Genomic DNA, 7,240 nt, shown 5'->3' with positions numbered 1-7,240 from the left:
AATGAAAATATAGTTTTGCTCTGCAAATAATTAGTTTATATTTAAGCCTAAACCTGAATATTCCTGAAGGTTACATCAACGTTTATTCCATCAATTACTCTGGTAATGGACACGGAAACTTTCGCTGGTTCCTCGTAGGGAGATTTCGACTTAAAAGCGAGCCACTGAAACAAATCTAATAAATTTGACATTTCAACGAATTTGGCCTGTACATTTTAATCCAAAATTTTACAAAGTCGGCTGCACAATCGCTCAGCAAAGTAGCAATTGACGACTAATTACCCAATAACAACACATTATACTCGAAGATAATGCACAAGGGAAAACAAACACTTCCAAATGCATAAACAAACATGGCGGTATCCAGATGGCTCCAAGAACAAAGGATTAAGCCTTTTCTAAATTGTCATGTCTAAAAAAAAAAAATCAGTAAAAATCATGGTTATGGCACAACCGTATTAGAATGTGTGAGGGCAAGCATGTAAAAATAACTATAAGAAGATTAGGATGAAACATTAAAAAATACTATACGGTAAATAAAGGGCATTATATATTTATTGCTTGATTTTGAGTTTAGAATGACAATGTACTACAAACTAGAACAATACTCAGTGATCATATTACAGAATGCATAAGGGGATTAACAAAAACTGTTTTAGAGAAAAAAAGTTGAGAAAAACAAATTGTTGTGTATATATAATAATACTTAGTACCAGATGCCAATATCTGAAGCCTCTTCACAACTTTTTGAGTATGAAAATTGTGCGAAAATGGAAGAAAATATCAAAATTTCGAACTGTGCAACCTTCAACCTGATTTCGCATCAAGCACAAATAGAACACACCCGGAAGCTTTTTCGCCGAACTATCGGAACATGCATCCAGAAACAAACGTGTGACAATATCTGGCGTATAGACACACTTGATCGAGAAGCGACTCAGTCATCACTCTCACAAACTGGTTGCATAGCATCTGCACGATACATTTTCAAAATTCTTATTTGCAATCCGTCACTTCAGCTAAATACTATCTTATGTTGAGAAACAAAAACATCCGGTTGTGTTTTATATATGCTCGCCTTGCTTGGTGCAAATTCGGAGGCGATTTGAGGTAGGAAGTTGGAGAGTTATTTGGTGAGGAATATTTTGCTACACGTTAAAATTCCCCACTTCTCATTTTTTATCTGGAACTGAGGTCACAAACTATAAAACACTCCATCGTGGTTTTTAACTATTATTTGCCGGTCTTCATGCTTTAGTCGATGCTGTCAAAAATCCAGGTCCGTAGGGTGAGTACAATGTACCTAAAAATCCATTCGTACCATGCAGTTTTCCATATACTCAATTATAAAAATACTTCACACCATACACCCTTTTGCCATACTAATTACTTTATTTCGAAAAATAGTTAAATATTTTGGGGGGTAACTTTTCTTAGCAGTTACAAGCTGCTTGAGTCATACCAACTGGTAGGTTTATAAATCCCTTCTCTGCCGATACCATTGACCAGCTCACAAAATACCATACGACCATTTTGTCAAAATTTAATATAAGTAACTACAAGTTTGCACAAAAAAAAAAAGTGAATGAGGTATTTGAACGATGCCTATCTTTCAGTTCATAATATAGCAGACTACCTACAGCACAGATGCTGCAAATTATCTCGTGTATGAACAAACGTTATATTACTGGAAACTATGTACAATGCGTCTTTGTTGATAACTACCCCGATGGTAAACATTAACTCTTGTTTCATATGCATACAAGCTAAACGACTCTCTTTTCATTATGAGTAACTTTCCTTGATTATCACCTAACAAAAACTAAATGTACAAAGCAGATTTATCAACCGTGTGCGGTTTCAACCATATATAAACAAGTCTCTTAAGTTGTCCGAATTACTTCTTATAAATAGTTATAAATATTTCGCAATCACTGTTCTTCCGTTACGCATCCAAGCTAAACGACTCTCACTTTATGTGTAACTCTCCTTCAAAATTAGCACCCAACAAAAACTAAATGCACAAAACAGACTTATCACCATGCAGTTTCAAAAATATATGAACAAAGTCTTGAGTTGTTCGGATTACTTCTTACAAATAGTTACAAATATTTCGTAATCACTGTTCTTCCGTTGGAAGCTGAGACTGCGTGCTGCTGAGAGTGCCACCTCCAGATGAAGATGCTCTCTCATCCAGAGTAACTCTAATAGTGCTTCTGCTTTCCTCAAATGAAACTCGAGTAGCACTTCCGCTCTCATCCATTGAAACTCGAGTAGTGCTTTCGCTCTCATCCACTGAAACTCGAGTAGTGCTTTCGCTCTCATTCAAGGAAACTGGAGTACTGCTTCTGCCTTCTCTGAAATGAAAATTCAAAGTATTGTGCATTTGTGCTATAACATTCGATTATCAACATGATATAATTAAGGTGAGAGTCAATTTCTCACGTATTGACAAGGAAATATATGAGGACCACGGATGCTACAGTGCCAAGTGACATTGAAGAAAGAAAAAAAAAACTATCCTTGTTGCAGCAATGATATGGAAACACAACGTGAAGTGCATAATTCCCTTAATAGGTGGCAGAATAAATCACCTACGTTGTATTGCTTCCGATGATTTAATTTTGCTTCCGATACTTGGTGCTCGTTTTTTATTAAAAATGGTAACGTTTTGAAAATTTCGCAATTGTTTAATAAACTACTCTTCATGATACATCATCAGAGCAAATTTCGTTTCTCTAGCTTCAGCTTGTGCAGCTTTTTCATATTATGTTTTCCCGCTAGTTTGGAAATGAAATCTTTGAGTCTTACGTCCCACGATTATGCCGGTTAGGCTAAAGGAGACTGATGATGAGTAATGAATGAAAATGGTGGAATGAAGAAAGTGGGAGGAAACGGAAGAGCTCCGAGGAAACCCACGCACACGATGTTGGTCCACCACAAAGTTTACTTGGCGGGGGCTGGGATCGAACCCGGGACCCCTAGCACCATAGGTGAACGCTCTACCACTGAGCCACCGCAGCCCCCTAGAACTAACTTGGAATTAATCAGTTCTTCTGTACTCTGCAGTATTTTGAAATTGTCCATATGTAATTTTCTATAATGGTTTCACTTGTGCACATGTTTATCTTCTGGTCCTCAAAAGACAATTAGACAAATGTATTAAAAGCATGTAAAGATCAGTACAACGTATTTTTAACAGGAGTCCTTCGTGAGTGAGTCGGCTAACGTACCGCATTTGTGGCCAATTAGTCCCGGTTTCGAGTTCAAATGGAGGACAATTTGTTTCGGATGTAAGTCGAGAAACGGTTTGGACTCCGCTCTAAGCTTATGTGACCCCTTCCAGCATAACCCGATAGTTGCAAAATAACACCAAGGTGAAACAAACTTATCTCTGCCCATATGTAATATAAATACACAGAGCAAATTTATATATATATATATATATATATATATATATATATATATACAGGGTGGTTCAGTAATGTTGGACAGCCCTGAATAAATCGGAAACCAGAAGAGATATTAGCAAGAGTGTGGTGGATTCAGATACTTCTGGAAGGGGGACGTCTTTTGAGGTACCACACAATGTTACCAGGTCAACAGTGTTGCCAGCTCAGTACAAAGTTTATTTTTTTAAATGGAACATATAGAAGTTTATGCCATCAAAAGAATTAGTACAGAATGTGAATACCAACAAGCGAAACCGCACCTGTCAGTGTTGCCAAATAAGGAAGTTATAAAGCTTCAAAGATCAAGAAATTAAAGTGTCCGTAGAGCAAAACTAGCAAAAAGGCAAGAAAAATAATACTACGGAATGAAAAGAAGTAACCGAAAGAGCAAACTAAAGAACGCACAGCATCCAGTGAGTAACAGGGTTGCCACAGCAAAGAGGGAAAAAATTGAAAATTTTGCAGTTGCTATAGGAGGAAAAGTGCCCATATGACATAATGCTGGAAACACCATAGAAAGTCTATGTAAGAGTCAGGAATCCTAATAGCGTTTGTTCGAAAGCGATATCTCTAACCGTTTTCGAGATACACCAAAGGTGTGCGGGGTTTGCAACACTGCATAATTGATTTGACGATTAGACCCGTGTAGTTCTTACATTTTGTTGGGCGTATCATTTTCATAACTCGTTCCTGTAGTTTGGAGGGCGAGGGAATTATTATGCAGTGTTGCAAACTCCGCACACCTTTCGTGTATCTCGGAAACGGTTAGAGATATTGCTTTCGAACAAACGCTATTAGGATTCCTGACTCTTACATAGACTTTCTATGGTGTTTCCAGCATTATGTCATATGGGCACTTTTCCTCCTATAGCAACTGCAAAATTTTCAATTTTTTCCCCCTTTGCTGTGGCAACCCTGTTACTCACTGGATGCTGTGCGTTCTTTAGTTTGCTCTTTCGGTTACTTGTTTTCATTCCGTAGTATTATTTTTCTTGCCTTTTTGCTAGTTTTGCTCTACGGACACTTTAATTTCTTGATCTTTGAAGCTTTATAACTTCCTTATTTGGCAACACTGACAGGTGCGGTTTCGCTTGTTGGTATTCACATTCTGTACTAATTCTTTTGATGGCATAAACTTCTATATGTTCCATTTAAAAAAAATACAACTTTGTACTGAGCTGGCAACACTGTTGACCTGGTAACATTGTGTTGTACCTCAAAAGACGTCCCCCTTCCAGAAGTATCTGGATCCACCACACTCTTGCTAATATCTCTTCTGGTTTCTGATTTATTCAGGGCTGTCCAACATTACTGAACCACCCTGTATATATAAAAGTTTAAACCCCAAAGAAATAACTTTTTTTTTCAATAAAAAACATGGTTTTTGCCAACCCTCTTACAGACATACAGACAAGCATGTACTAAAATACAGAAAATCAATTAAGATACGTCCTTCAGCGTTGGATATTATAATTAGCCACTGTATTAAAACCCTGCCTTTCCTCCCCATATACTTTTAAGACAATGCTAAATAAGTCACAACCCAGTCTGCGTCTTAATACCAGTATTATTTAGTACATTCATTACCACTAAAAATCAAATAATTTTGCACTAATCCTGAACGAGTTCTTTTAACTCCTAGCTACTTAAACGGCTTAGTATTCATTGTAATAATATGTTGTTTTGTTCGTGACAGATCATTTACGTACGTAGCGTACGGACACAATGAGTCTACAAGCAACTTATGTAATTTTCTTATATCTCTAAAACGTTCCCTTTCTTGGAACACTTAACTCACTTGCACCCTTCCCTAAATCTCCAACGTATACTTTAGGTTATAAATGTACAGTAATGCTTCTTTTTACAGTGTTTGATGAAGCCAATATGTTCAGTTAGTTGGCGAAACTGTCACATTATTTTAAAATAAACGTTGTTTTATTCAGTTATTTATTTCCTACTTCAAGATATTTAAGACAGCAAAACTATTATGAACCAGTTACCTATAATTTCACCAGGAGTCAAGAGAAATCTTTGATCTTTCTAGTGATGATAATGTATAAAATTATCAAGGTTCAAATAAAAAAATAAAAATAAAGAAACTGGACATACCTTCTGCAAATACTTTGGAAAAGCAGGAAATACAGATGGAATTGCATTTTCGCGAATTCTCACACAAGAGAGGGACGTTCTATCAATGTCATCTTCTCGGAAATGTACAGAACAAAGTGTACTACCAGCACTAGGAGTCCAGTTTTTCCGTCGAATAGACCTAATCCAGGCTTCACGCAATTCTTTCTTCTTAGGTATCCTTCAATTAAAAAATGTACAAAATTACCATTAAAAATTCAGATTATACAATACGAATATAGAATTGGTTATTGAGCTTATGGAACACACTTTAATAATAATAATAATGTTCCTATTTCAGGTATTTTTAGCCTATATTTCCATACTCCCAAGGGTACTCTTCATCAGGCATAGGGCATAATATTTTTTCTCTTATGCAGCTCTTCACGTAGAATTTCTTTTCTTTTCTTCTTTGGTAACAACAATGGTGTGAAAATATCTTTTTTAACTAAACTGATTCTGTATTTTTAAATATCTATTCCTGTAATTTTCTACGTTGCATGTAAGTTTGGAAGACGTGAAAAAGGAACATTATTCAGGTTAGTTGTAATTGTTATTACAAATACAGAACTTTAGTCATAAAAGGCTGACAACGTAGATTATTACCCGGTCTTGCTATTTGCCCCCCCTCCCCCAAAGTAATCTACTGCTACACTATGCGCGGACTTGGATTTGAATAAGTTATTCTATATTCTAATTTTGGGAAGTATAACCATAGCTTTACTTGGGAAACTCTCTAACATATCAAGTTTAACTTATCTATCGATCTTTTCCGCTTCCTCTTTATCATATAATGACAGTGTGCTTTACTGATATCTTCTTTCACTGGAAGCTTTCTCATACACATGGACAATGAAACTACATTTAATTCCGACATTCAACCATACCTCAGGTTTGAAACTTATTACACTAATTTTATGCGAAACACAACTTCTCAGAACTTTTTAAATTCACGCAATAACAAAAATTGGAATTAGCGTGGAGCACTGATAAGTTTCTCATTTATGAAGAAGAGTATGTAAAGCATTATATTTCAGAAATTGAAGATAAACCGATTCTTCTCAATTCTCAACTTTGCTGTAGGTTTCTGTTTTAATTTAACTTCACATCACACAACATACAAGTAGTCTTATCCTTGCGTACACACACAAAATAGGACTGTAGTAGTATTGGCTGCACTTTGCCTAACTTTTTGGCCCCTGGGTCCCTGCCTCAGGACCCATGGTCCCTGGCCGGGGTCAATGACCTAGGGGTACATAGGACCACCCCCTCTAAATTTTGGCAGGGGTACCATGGCCCACCCCCTAAATTTTGGCAGGGGTACATAGGACCACCCCTCTTCTTTCTCGAAACGAAATTGATAAGAGAAGTAACAGTTCATTAAATTTTCTTTGTATAGTACAATTCATATCAAAGTATACATGAAATTCTTCTTTACATTGTACAAATAAGAATTCGAGATTAGTTGCTTTCGTAGGTACCTAAAATGTTTAAGTTAACAACTAATTATTTAAACAGCTATTTACTTATTTCTATTGAAGATATCTATTCTTCAAAATGAAACTACATTAACAAATTGTTACTTTTGTGGGCTACCCCGTAGCCTCATGGGTACAGCGCTCGCCTTCGGCGCGTCTGGTTTCGGGCTCAAACCGTACTGG

At 36.5% G+C, this 7,240-nt stretch overlaps 1 long non-coding RNA gene across 1 annotated transcript; it reads right to left on the bottom strand.

Moving 5' to 3' along the window:
- Positions 1-215: 215 nt before the first annotated feature.
- LOC145679800 (uncharacterized) lies at positions 216-5,827 on the bottom strand. The gene is made up of 2 exons (XR_014130552.1): positions 5,562-5,827; positions 216-2,357 (listed from the first exon to the last, which is right to left on the bottom strand). It is a non-coding gene; the product is annotated as an uncharacterized LOC145679800 (long non-coding RNA).
- Between the last annotated feature and the right edge of the window lie 1,413 nt (positions 5,828-7,240).

This window comes from Thermobia domestica, chromosome 2, assembly GCF_964235325.1.
Source record: "Thermobia domestica chromosome 2, izTheDome1.hap1.1, whole genome shotgun sequence".
Taxonomy (NCBI): domain Eukaryota; kingdom Metazoa; phylum Arthropoda; class Insecta; order Zygentoma; family Lepismatidae; genus Thermobia; species Thermobia domestica.
This window is presented reverse-complemented; position numbering and strand designations above follow the sequence as displayed.